The 14,164-nt window shown below is 43.7% G+C and overlaps 1 protein-coding gene across 3 annotated transcripts in view; it reads left to right on the top strand.

The window, feature by feature from the left end:
• The window catches only part of ATAD2B (ATPase family AAA domain containing 2B), a 945,800-nt gene that overhangs the window by 826,687 nt on the left and 104,949 nt on the right, over nucleotides 1-14,164 (top strand). The window lies entirely within an intron of this gene.

Raw genomic sequence — 14,164 nt, 5'->3', positions numbered from 1 at the left:
AAAGGAAGATCCATCAGGGACAAAATTGTACATAGCCACTTACCTGAAAAAATCACAGTGACAGGCAGAATTAAAGATATGCCGGGTTTTTACCCTTGCGGCAAATGCAAAGCCTGCGAGAAGAGCAAGAAAAGAACAACTTTTGAAATACCAGGGTCAGGACACAGTAAGAAAATATCTAAGTTTCTCACTTGCAACACCACATATGTTGTTTACTGCCTATTGTGCCCATGTGGATTGAAGTACATAGGCAGCACAGTGAAAAATGTCAAGTTACGTGTATTAGAGCACCAACGTGCCATCATGAATAAGGATTTTAACTATCCCGTAGCGAAACACTTTGCCCTCAAGCACAACAGCAATAGGGAACTCTTACAATTTTTTGCGCTAGATCACATACCAGTAGACCCAAGGGGTGGAGACAGGCTGCGGAAATTAAGAAGGCTAGAATCCCGCTACATAATTGACCTTCAAACAAAGGCCCCCCTGGGACTTAATAGGAATGAAGAATTGTCCTCCCACTTGGGTAAAGCTTAAACTCTGTAAACAACGAGATCCATTATACCCCGTGAGCAATGCCGATCCACGGCTGAATAACTCACACCACACAACAAAGGCAAATATACTTTACACATGTATGCAAAAATGTCGGTAAATTACAAAATATAAAGTGCCTAAATCATTGAAATGTAATTTACAATGCCTTTATGATTGTGATTTCTGAAATGTTAAAGTAAAAAGTAATTTACTATGTAAATAGCGTTTCTCACGGAGGTAAAACGTCAGTCCTCTTTCTATGTGCATGCACAAACGTGATGAAAACTTCTTAAACACGCTTCCTTCCGTGTCAATGGTAGACACTGACGAAGGAATACCGAAACGCGTTTGTCTGCTGAGCGATTAAAAACATACTGAACACTTTCCCTGTGGGTGCCGTAATTTCTTTGCATGGGATGCGAAAGAAATCTGAGCTGTGATATATATATATATATATTATTTTTTTTTTTTTCTTCAGCAAAACTGTCTCCATAAACCGTGACCAGGGACAGATTTATGTCCGAAACGCGTAGGTGGGGAACCCACAGAAAATAAACCAAAATACTTTATAAACGGAGCAGTGTGCGGCGTGTTTCTTTATGGAGACAGTTTTGCTGAAAAGTACCTTGCAAGGGCGTCCCGAACCTTGCCGCCGGCACCAGCTTTGGAGTGCTCCTCTCATCTTGGGACATTTGCTTTTGAATATATATATGAATATATATATATGTATATATTCTCGCTCCAAGGTTGTCCACCATTGAGTAGCACACGAGCAGCAGCTTAATTTATGCGTAGGTGAGGGCGGGAATCCGCTTGCAGATGCCGCTCCATAGTGGATCTGCGCGTTTTGAAGCTCCATATGCTTCTCTTCAGGGGCTTTAACGTAAGCGGCGGGCATGACCGCCAACCAATTTCACCATTTTCCATATGCCACACCCACCATTGGGAGGCTCAGATGAGACTGTGCGTTATGGGAAGTATGGTGTGGAAAGCACAAATCAAGTCCTGTATGGACCCCGCAAGAGTGCCCGTATGGCAAAAATAATGAAAATGAGAATTAAGTCTCTTTACATACAATTTTTAGTTATTTGTTGCATAATGTTGCACATTGTTTTAGAATGCATTTATGCAGCAAGATGAACTTAACATCACAAACCAGAACCTATACAATGCTTAAACTGGTCGCCATTGATACATAATGACATAAGGTCAACAGAAGAATTTTTTCACTGTTTATCATCACATGACTGAAATGTTTGAAAAAATGAGTATTTAAATATGTAACAAACTGCAGTGTCGCTATGTGATCAAGGTTACTAGTTAACCGAAACGTTTCATGCCTGGAATACCATTTTGAAAGCGCAAATAAATCTTCCCACTGAAACACATCTGCTGCTTTGGGGTCCTTTGTCTGTTTGGTGTGGAATCGCTGTGAAAACAGAAGTTGCCAAGATAGATAGATAGATAGATAGATAGATAGATATATATATATATATATATATATATATATATATATATATATATATATATATATATATATATATATATATATAGATAGATAGATAGATAGATAGATAGATAGATAGATAGATAGATAGATAGATAGATAGATAGATAGATAGATAGATAGATAGATAGATAGATAGATAGATATATATATATATGAGGTACAGCAGCTAAAGGCGTCATAATGATTCCGAAATGCATTATTCCCAGCTGTTAGGATATCCAATAAAGAACCCTACCTGCATTTCCCCGCTTGGGCTCCTTTCATTCAAGTGTTTGGAGGACTGTTGCTATAGATATATAGATATAGATATATATATAGATACATATATGTGGGGCACATATATGATTGTGTATCCGGCGTCCCGCGCATTGGCGGGAATATTCTAGTGCTAATGACTATTGATGAGGATCCCCTGGAAGTGAACACTCTTTTGCTTTGTGCAGTCTTCTGTTGTCTCAGACACAGTCCCTTCTGCTGTACTCTTTGATGCAGGTTGGTCAGACCTGAGGTTCTGGTTTTAGGGGTGTCCTTCAAATCATAGATTTAGGGGAGCTAAGAGTATGGGAGCAAGTAGTCAATGGGCTGCTAGTCCTCCCCAGAGATGACCACATCTGGGGGTGTGGGTCACCTTTTCTACACAGGTCCTTCTTTTCTGCTACTTCCATAAAATGGCAGAACCCTTCTTCCAGTGTACAGACCGGGCTGCCCACCCTGGAGTTGTGGCTAGCCTTCTGGGGGTGTACACATCCATGACTATCTAATTTCTCGCCTGCTCTGGTGCAAATGTGCCTGGGGCAGGGGAGGGCTGTTTCCTCCTGTGGAAGTCAACTCTGATGTATATCCGAGGCTGTGCAGCTTTAAAGTGCCACTTCACTAGCTTGCCTGAGAGGGAGGAGGTGTGGCCTCCTTCCTGCCCAGGCCTTTGTTCCTGACTCCTGTGAGTGATCAGAATCCTGTCTTGACTGCATGGAGCATGGACTTGCTCATCAGCAGAACACAGAGAGTCAGATTTCCACCGTTCAACTCAGAACTCACAGAAATTAGCTTCTGAGCGCCTCAGGGATTCTCCTTGAGCCCTACCCTCTTCAGTATCTACATGGAGCCACTGGTAGCCATCGTCAGAATCAACAGACTTCTGACCATGCCAACAACACCCAGCTAATGATCTCCATCACAGACCAACCCACAGCTGCCAAAAGAAACTTCAACAACAGGATGTAGGCATTCACCATCTGGATAAAGGATAGCTGCCTCAAGCTCAACTCAGATAAGACCGAAGTCCTCTTCCTGGGCTACACCCCCTCCACTTGGGACGACTCCTGGTGGCCGCCCTCAGTGCTCTGAATCCACCTTCCCATCCCTCCTCTCCCCTCGGACCATGTTCAACGCTTCGGCTTCATCCTGACTCCTCGCTTTCCATGAACCGCCAAATCAACGCTGTTCCGTCGTCCTTCTCCCACATGCACCACCTGCTTCATAAGATCTTCGCGTGAATTCCCACTGATTCCAGGAAAACGGTCACCCATGCGCTCGTCAGCACCAGACTGGATTACAGCACCGCACTCTACACCGGCACCACCCAGAAGCTTCAAAAGAAACTGCAGAACATTCAGGAAGCCTCAGCCAGACTCATCCTGAACATCCCACGCCCCAGCCACATCACTAGACACCTGAGAGACCTTCACTGGCTACCGATCAACAAAAGAATTAACTTCAAGCTCCTCACGCACTCCTACAAAACCCTCCACAGCGCCGGACCTGCATACCTCAACCAACGCCTCTCCTACACTCTCACCAGACATCTCCTCACTGCCCAACTGGCTCTGGTCACCATCCCACAGATCCTCAAGACCACGACTGGAGGAAGATCCTTCTTCCACCTTGCTGCAAAACCTGGAACTCCCTGCCTCTGAGCCTCGGGCAATCACCATTGCTTTCACAATTCAGGAAGAACCTCAAGACCTGGCTCTTTGACTGAACCACAGATCCACCCCCACAGCGCCTCAAGACCCTCATGGGTGAGTAGTCATTCTTTTTAAGAATCCTGATTCATTGATTTAGTGAGAGCCCAGAGAAGCTGGGTGAACCAGGTGGGCTACCTGTAAAGTACTGTAAATAGTCCTGCAGCACACCCTTTACTTTGTCATTTTTAAACTTTTTGCAATGTTTTCTCAATCTTAGCGTGCAGCACTCCGTCATGCTCCTTCCCAAACAAGCACCTGAGTTAAACAGCTCTGTAAACGGCACGGGGTGTCCGTGCCACAAAGGAGTTGCACAGCCATATGCACAAATGTGAATGATATACACACGTATTCCATATTTACTCCAAATTCTTCCAGTTTTTATTCCAAGTTTTTCAAGTTCTTTTCCAATGTTTACACATTTTTTCACCATCACGTCAAAGATGCGAAGTTTTCATGTTTTTATGCGTCTTATTATTCTGAGAGTGCCCATCCAGGCTTAATCACATACAATTATTTAAAACTTCATGGTTCCAAAACATTCAACCCAATGCATTTCGGTCCTCAAGACCTTCTTCGGGGGTATCTACAATATTAAAAACATATTTTAATAAACGCTCCATTTATGCGAAAAACGTTCCAACAAACTTTTAGACCAAGTGTCCCTCCCCCTTCATCGATACTATAACTAAATAAAGTGTAACTAAATAAAATGTATTGACTCTTACGCGCGCTGTTATCTCCCCCGTCCTACAGTCTTAAAACACCCTTAGGGACTGTCCCATTACACATGATAACAATGTGCCCTCTCGGTGAACCTCGCGCTCAAAAAACAATTTAAATAAGTCTAAATATCCCGTCTACTTAACGTGTAACCCACATCTACCTTTCTGAATCCACAGTCGATCCTTCGTGCATCCCTGCTCCAACGTTCTCAGTATTAAACCACTCCCTCTTCTCTTCTCCCTTCGACTGCAAACTAAGTTTCCTGTCCTCTACGAAATGGTTTATAGCCTTCTCCTCCCACCTGTGTTCTTTTCTACATCACGTGGTTCGTCTGCCTCACCGTGTTTCTTAAAGTGCTCCTTCCCCCTCCCAAATGATCCAATACTAACAGTTACCGCTTTACTTGTGTGCATACATCAACTGAAAAATAAAATGACTGCAACCTATGAAAGTCCGTGATAAAATTATCAAATGAAATATAAAAATGGCAAATAAACACTTAATTGTGACATTATGACTCTAAAATGTCCACTTGAAACCAACGTCCATTGCGAACAATCTTTCCAAATGTAGCTCCTTAATGTTTGGAGAAAGCGTCCTTGACGTGTATACTTCCATTAGTCCCATTTTTCATCTGTATCAACTTTTCGGCGGGGTGCTCAAACAGGGTTAGGGACAGAATAAATGGAGCGTTTATTAAAATATGTTTTTAATATTGTAGATACCCCCGAAGAAGGTCTTGAGGACCGAAATGCATTGGGTTGAATGTTTTGGAACCATGAAGTTTTAAATAATTGTCTGTGATTAAGCCTGGATGGGCACTCTCAGAATAATAAGACGCATAAAAACATGAAAACTTCGCATCTTTGACGTGATGGTGAAAAAATGTGTAAACATTGGAAAAGAACTTGAAAAACTTGGAATAAAAACTGGAAGAATTTGGAGTAAATATGGAATACGTGTGTATATCATTCACATTTGTGCATATGGCTGTGCAACTCCTTTGTGGCACGGACACCCCGTGCCGTTTACAGAGCTACCTGTAAAGTAGCCACCTGGGTGCATGCCACATCCCCGTCCACAAGCGAGAAGGCGTGAGAAGGCATGTTCTTGGATACCAAACATGACATATTTTGGCAAGACCATGATGGAGCTGCCAACCTCTAGTTTGCCCGGGTGCAAGCCCATGTTGTCCTATGGACTGTATCACTTAGAGTGTCTTTTAATGATAAAGAGCACTATGGGGTATTAAGTTTTCATTTGTATGGCCATACCTTAGCACCTTGCCTCTTAGGCTTCCACAGGTGCGACTGGCGTATATCAAAGATAGTGCTCTTACTTCGCGACACATGGTAAGGGTGAAGTAGAGTTTGAGCAGTTTGCACGGCTCCTGCTGCCTGCAATGGCAGGCCAGCTGTCAGTAGTTTATTTCGGTCACTCTGGGTGGCACAAATAGTGCTGCTGGTCCTTGGGACCCCTTTACCTCCCATGCTCTGAATACCACTGGTACCTGAATGGGCAAAACATCTTTCCATGGGAACTGGCTGTGAAGGCCGAAGTATTTTGTAATCATATGCACCAACGCCTATGTCTCAGTCTCAAGTACAGTTACTCTGTGTGCCAATGCCATGGTAGCAGGCTTAGCCCTGGTTAAATGTGTTTCAGCAAGCTGCTTTTTAGCCATTTCATAGTAGACCTTAATGCAGAGGACTGTCTGCCTCAACAGAGTCCTCTTCTATACAGCATTTCCTGTCTTCGCCTTGGAAAGCCATACAAAAAGCTGATCACCCAGCCTGTGGTACGGTTAATATAAAAGCTGAAGTCCTTTTTTGCGTTCAACCAATGGGGGCTTTCCTCCTCTTTCGAGGGGTGAAGAAGGGCAAAGAACATTGGTTAAATGATGGTTCTCCCTAGATGGAAAGGAGTTGCGACTTTAGGCAAAAAAGCTGCCTGTGTCCTCAGCACCAGTTTGTCCAGAAAGAAAGTGGTGTATGGAGGTTTTACCCCACCACCCCCCACCCTCCTGAAGCTCATCTGTACGACAAGCTGAGTTGATGGCAATGAGAATGACTGGTGTTTCCATCAGAAGAAGCAATGAGCAGCTACACATGGGCTCGAAGGGCATACGCATGAGAAACATTAAGCCCCAGATAAGGTTCCACTATGGCATCGCACACGGTTTGGGAGAGAGCTGTGTGTCAAATCTTCAATAAACTGCATCACAAAAAGTAATCTAAACAAGAATGGTTAGGCAGGTAAACCTAAAAAGGGTGAAAGGGCCGGCAAAGAAAACTTTATGATGTTCACTGAAAGGCCTTGCTGGGCCAAAGACAAAACAAATGATTGGACATCTTACAGCTTGGCTTGTAAAGGCTCTACCATGCGAACTCCCCACCAGGCCACAGATTTTTTCCAGTTCCGAGTATTGCTAAATTTCATGGAAGGGACACTGGTGGTAAAGAGGACATCCACCAGTTCAGGTGGCAGTTCAATTGCAGTTAGCTGTCACCGATAAAACAACATGCATGGAGGAGTAGATGCTGCAGGTTCTGGTGAAGGATCCTGCTATGTTACTGACTAGACATCCTCTCAAAGTAGGAGCCTTATCGGAGGGCAGATGCACATAACGTCTGGGTACAACACACTCCTAATCCAATCCAGAGCCACTAGAATTACTGGGGCTAGGTCATGTGATCTGAATCCAGTGTGGCACCTGGGGAATATTTTAAAGGTGAGTAATCAGCAATTAGAAGTATCCATCAGAAACTATCTATTGACAGGTAGTTGTCATTATCGGTCACCTTTTATCTCCTTCTGGCATGATTTACAGTTTGTTCACCTAACTAGTGACTTCTGAGAGGAGGATGGTGAAACAAATTTAGGAAAGATTGCTGTACAGACCGCTTTTTTGATGAAAAGTCTACTGATTACTCGCTTTATTATGCCTGTTTATAGTTGTCTCAAAACCTTTTCCTTTGTCTTTTTTTTCCTGCTCACAACCTGTGCTACCTCCTGTCTAGTCTGTCCAGATTTTTGTTTGTATTATTTCGTTTTATGTCTGTATTCATTTGTTCCTCTATGTTGTACTGTCCGTATGCATTGCTGCCTGTTTCTCATATGCAAACAGACTGATAATTCGGAAATATACACTGCTAGACCAATATGTTGTCAGTCATATGCAGAAGATAGGATTTACCCATCAGCATGAATACATACATCAATGAGCTCCTGCTCATTCTTCGTAGCAATGTCAATCATTTAAACTGGGAACGTGAGTAGAGGAGTTATGGTGGTGTTTCTCAAATTGTGTTATTAACTGGTGAGATGGAGTTGCTCCTTGATGCATTCCAATTTACTTCAATAGTTCAATCATCAGAAGATTTTTAGAGCGCTTCTTTTCACAAGTGAGGGTATGCAGGCGCTGGAAGGTTCAAATTGATTAGCCAAGCAGCCAGGTCTTCACGGACTTTTGGAAGAGATGGGGAGGTATGCAGAAGAAAGGTTAGCTCATAATATGTCTTCACTGTTAGGTAGGAACTGACCTCTGCATCTGGTACAACTGTTGAGGGGGATGAGGATTAGAGAAAGGGATGTGAAGGTTAGATGTCGTCTGGGCTAATGGAAGTTAAAGCAGGGGTTCTAGTGGGTGGGTCCGCAGTTGGACAGGGCCTTGTATGCATCGGTCAGAAGCTTGAACTGACATCTTTTCTGTACAGGGAGCCAGTGGTCTTCCCTGAGGTAGGGGGTGATGTGCGTTCATCTGAGGAGATCTAGGGCAAGTTGACTGCTATGTTCTGTATGGCCTATAGTCATTGGAGGTGGTGAGCTGCGATCCCTGCGTAGAAAGTTTTGCCATGGTCCAGTCAGATGGAGATGAGGGCCTAGGGGATGGTGCGTCATGAGCTTTAGGGTAGCCATTAGAATATCTTACGAAGCAGAGGACTAAGAACCAGGAGGCGGAGATAAAGTTGGCCTGATCCGTCATGGTTAGCTTGTCCAGAATGATGTCTAGGTTCCTGGTGTGGTCAGTGGGGGTAGTAGTAGGTCCATGTTCTGAGGGCCGTCACGATGCGCTCCATGGGAAGCTTGTTTTTCCCCAAATCAGTACCTCTGTCTTGTCTGTGTTGAGCTTCAGGCAGTGGTCCTTCATCCAGCTGGTGACATCTGTAATGTGGAAGTTGGCAATGGTGTTGGTGGTGCTCTTCGGAGAGGGAGAGGATGAGCAGTGGGCCATCGGCATAGGATATGATAAGTGGGTTTTGCTGATGCTGGCCAGAGGTGCCATTGAAGAGGGTGGGACTGAGTGAGAATCCTTGAGGGTACTCCTAAGATTATTTCCCTGAGGGTAAAGGGGACGAGGCAGATTTTGTGTGTTTATCTGCTGAGGAAAAAGACAGTCCATCTAACAGTGGCTCCTTAGAAGCATATATTGTGCAGTCTTTAAATGTGTGTGGTGGGAAAACGTATTGAAAGCTGGCTAGAGGTCTAGGAGGATCAGAGTGTCTTTGGTCGAGTAGGATGGTGGTGTTGCTAGCTGCAATGAGGGCAGTCTTGGTGCTGTGGTAGCTGCAAAATCAGGATTGGAAGGAGCGGAGTAGAAGGTTACTATCCAAATGTGAGGAGAGGTGTTGGTTGATGGCGTTTTCTAATACTTTGACCAGAAAGGAGATCAGTTGCTAGTTGTTGAGTTTGCTGGTGTCTGCTGATGTTTTTTTTTCAGCAGGGCATTGACCTATATGTTTCCAGTCCTCTGGAAAGGTGGAAGTGGCAATTGAGGTGTTGAACAAGGTGGTGAGTATGCAGTGGGGTATGACCTAATGTCTGGGGAAGTGTGTGGTGGTTTGCAGCATCTCTCCCGAAGTGCAGATGAGACCGATTCTGCGGGCCATGAAGCCGGTAAAATGCAAACGAATTCTGCACTGCCTTATAATATAATTCCAGATCTGGTGCATTGAGGCCACCCATACCATAAGGCAAGGTGAGGACTTCCCATCAAACCCGACCCACACCAATTTGAACAGTTAAGAACAGATAGTTGCGAAGACCGTTGGTGGCAGGAGCATAGGGATATTCTGGACCATGCTAATGTCATTGGCGCCATGGAAGGGGTAAGTAGGAAGAAATGGATTTGTCCAAGTTTACACTGAGAGATGAGAGGCCCCTAAACCGTACCACAGCATGGGTGAGAGGTTTCTCTTCGGGTCACGGACATACAACACAGTATCATTAGCATATGAAGATTGTACAAGGTTATAACCAGGAAAACGCAGCCCTTTATGCCTGTGGTATTCTCGAAGAGCACATGCCAGCGACTCTGCCACAAGGGCATACAGTAATGGCTACAATGGGCAGCCTGGATAGGTTCCTCTTGTGATCATAATCTTGGGTGTAATGACAGTACCAACACGGACATGAGCCACCGGTTTGGTGTAGAGCACCGTGACCAATCAAAAGAAAACAGCTCCCACTCCGATCCGCTTGAGCACTGCCCACATGTACTCCCATTCGACGGAGTTGAATGCCTCATTTCTAGGTCCACCTGTTGCACTGTGCAAAACTATGTTCCAAGATTGCTAGTCAACTTGCGTCCGGCACAAATCTAGTGTGCTCTGGTTGCACTACACCTGGCAGGATCTGGGCCAGTCTGTAGGCCAGTACAGTAAACAATTTACTGTCCACATTTAGTAAAGCAAGGGCCAATACGAGGAGCATTGATTGGGTTGTTTGCCAGCCTTCATGGCAGTTACAATCAAGGCTTCACACACCTATGGGGCGTTATTCCAGTTTGTACCATCTCTTTATACAATGTTCTACGTGTGGTATAAGACGGTCTTTGTAGGCCTTATAGAAAACCACCAGGAGACCATTGGTGCCTGGTGCCTTTCCCAGTCTGCATGCTAGAGAGTGCGATATGTAGCTCCATGGGGTCCAGTGGCATCATCAGATACTCCCTATGTTCCGAGGTGAGCTGCGTCATTGCTTTATGTTCCAGATAATCTGCAGTGGCAGTGTCATCTGGAGGGATTCGGTATCGGTACAAGTCAGCATAATATCTGCAAAATCTTTCTGCTATTTGATCTGTGCCGTGCAGTGTTTGACCATTGTCAAACAGGATTTCCAGAATTGCTTCCAATTCCCTCTTTGGGCACTCCAGTGTAGCCAATGTGGCCCCCATAGTTCACCTTCCCCATGCATCCTCACGACTGCGTATTTACCCATGTGTTTGAGTTCGTTAGAGGCAACTTCTTGATATTCTTCTTGCATAATCTTAATATAATTTAGGATTTGGCTATCTCCCAATTTCTGGTGTTGGAATTTCAAGTCAAAAGCGCCAGTCTACCTTTCAGTGAGTGCTCCTGCATGCTTTGAGATGCCCATGCCTCTGATATACCCCTTAAAAGTCTCCCAAACTATGGCAAAACAGTCAAGCGGATCTAGGTTATTAGTAAAGAATTCTGTTATGGTTTGCTCTAGTTCAGTGTTAAAGTCTGAGTCCAGTAGTGTATGGGGGAACTGCCAAGCAAAAGCAGCAGCTTTGCGAGGGCGGAGTTCCAAATCTAATACTACTGTTGAGTGGTAGTGGTTCGCACCAAATAACTCTGGACACAAGGCTCCTAGATATTTACCAAAATCTGTTTGAGTGTGTGTGTTCTGTATAGTTGAGTAATGGGTATACCTTCCACCCACAGGAGAGTGATGTCTCCATATGTCAAGTCCCCTATGCTCCGTTATGTCTAGAATAACCTTAGCAGCTGCAGATGGCCTGTGGGTGGGTCTTTGGAGCGGTCATGTGCACTATCTAGGAGACAATAAGTCCCCACTCCTATCTGGAGAAGGTCACCACCCTGATGTAAACGAATGTTAAGTGAGTGATAGACCTGTGGATCGTCCTAGATTGGGCCATAAACCCCCACCAACAGTACCGCCAACTCCTTCTTATAACAGTGGGCCACCACAAATGTACCCCCTTGATCAGTACACACCATCTGAAACTTTATGCCCGCCAAGGGATCTACCCAAATCAGTACACAACAGGCATCTTAAGTGAAGCCTGAGGCTCAAAAATGGCCCTATAATTTACCCTGTGTCAGTGCATCACTATGAGGGGCCAGATGCGTTTCCTGTAGTATTGCCAATTGAATCCTGTGCCTTTTGAGGTATGCCTTTGATCTTTTAATCCTCTCACATTCCATGTGAGGAACCTGATATGCGGCTCAGTGGGTTGATTGTTCATCTCCCTATCTGCGTCTTCCATTGTACCCCTACTGTCATTTTATTATGGTCATGAGCAGAAAGTCAAGTGCTTCCAGTAGTGAAGCTCCGGCGCATCTTCACATCTCAATTTTATCCTGATATTATGAGTTGCAGAAAGAGACTACTACTGTGGAGTCTACAGTACCAATACAGCCAATATTCACAGCCGTTGTCTAACCATAACCATATTTTGCTAGTCAAAGTTTGTTCTAGGACAGTGTTTCCCAAACTGTGTCACAGTGAATCCCAAAAATCCAAGCTATGTCTTCTGAAAATTGCGTTTTTTTAACATGGGGATTGGGGGTTTACAAACTCCTCACTTTGCAGTCAGGAAAAGTAAAGTGAATTATGTGACAATCTTGCTGGGGTTCAGAGAGTGAGAAAACAAAGGCTTTAGCATTACATTCAATTGTAACTCGCAACAAATGTAAATGAACCGTACACATTCAGCACCTAGGAAAGCAAAACATTAAGCATATTTTTGTAACTCTGAAGTGTGATGGAAACAATTTTATTAGGATCAAAACAAATCAAGACCCTTTAGTTACTGATGCACACATGATAAATATTCACTGATTTCCAGACATTGTCATTTGTGTGCAGTATCATTTTATTAGTAAAACTGTCTTTAAATGTAGTGGCCATTTCAATGGAAAATGTGTTGTGTGTAAACGACAGTACACTACCACATGATGCTTTAGTTACATTAAAGAATCACTAGCCTAATGCCCGTTTAAGTTTAGTATGCCACAAAAGTTTGTCATGGTTTCTAAAAAGTTTGGGAAACTTTGGTCTTGGATTTCCATTGGAAGTTATTGAATTGCAGTCCTCTGACACGTCTCCAATTCAGACCTCAAGGGCAGCAGCAGGCTGGGGTTACTTGCCGCCCAAAGGCTAGAATCTACATCTAGAAATCTGAAGCTGCTCAACATGTTAAATCAGTGAGTCATTGAGCTGAACCAATAGCCACCTTCCATCAGTCTCTTAAAGAAATGTGCAAGTCCTAACAATCACCAACACTTCACCAAACTAAAAGGATCTGGATGTGTGGAAGTTCAAGACCTCTTTGTGTGAAACCAAAGGCTATTGGGATTAATTACTAGATCATGAAATGGTTATGCCCATGGTTTCCCTAGCAAGGAAAAGAAAATATACTGGTAGATTGCCTTAGCGACGCTGCTGATGCCCACCACAAGAACAAGCTTGATTCCCATGGCACCATAGGTCAGTGCCAGTGTTTAAGTGTTTATTTGTCCCATGATTACTGTGCTGTGAAGAGTTGTATTTCTACCTCAGCTGTGATGTGGGTGAAGGGTGCTCTTAAACCCTTTGGTGATAGATATGAAAGCTGAGGCATTAGCTCTCATAAACCGAGGCAAGAAGACCACATACTAGGGTGGCATACACTTGTTTCTGAAATATTTTCAGAAACAATGATCTACGTAATGTACCTTGTTGCGCTTTTAATGAATAATTCATAACAATTCTATAAGTTTACATTTCCCTGGTTTAGAAATCTTCAGTGCTAGTAATGTCTAAATGTATCTGCTGTTTCTGTTTAATTTTTATTAAGGTTCTCTTTGGTTTCTTTATTTGAGATCAAGGTTTTTGTGATCCTAACTTGTTGATGTTTAAAATAGCTATTGGATTGGCTTTGTGAGCACCTGCCTTTCAGTAGTTTTAATTATATAGCACTCAAACCTGTATGGATCCTCCTTTCCTATTTTCCTTTCTTTCTTGCCAAACATTTGGTGCTTAGGATGCAGTTAGCATGTATGCCATATGTTATCAGGATTTTGTATAGACACTATTCACCTGTGGGAAGATCCAGATGCTCCATGTTAAATGGTACATACTGAGATCAGAAAGAAACTGTATCAAGAAACAAAGGGGGGAGGTAGAGGTGTAAGCTAGGTCCACCCTCCAAAAGCAATAGTAGACCTGAAAACCCCGAAGTGTCGGGTAAAGAACTTTTGTAGAGGACTGAGATGGCCCCTATGATGAAGCATGTCACCGTGGGGAAACCCTGATGAGGGAGGTCTCAAGAAAAAGTTTTCTTTCCTGCTGATTTTTCTAAACTCCGATTGAGTAAAAAATCTCTCCTTTTGGCTAGGTTCTTTACCCGACACTTCACGTTTTTCAAGTCTATCAGAAAGAAACTGACATCAGAGTGTAG

This window comes from Lissotriton vulgaris, chromosome 6 (assembly GCF_964263255.1).
Source record: "Lissotriton vulgaris chromosome 6, aLisVul1.2, whole genome shotgun sequence".
Lineage (NCBI taxonomy): Eukaryota > Metazoa > Chordata > Amphibia > Caudata > Salamandridae > Lissotriton > Lissotriton vulgaris.
The sequence above is the reverse complement of the archived record's forward strand: the minus strand, read 5'-3'. Positions and strand labels throughout refer to the sequence as shown.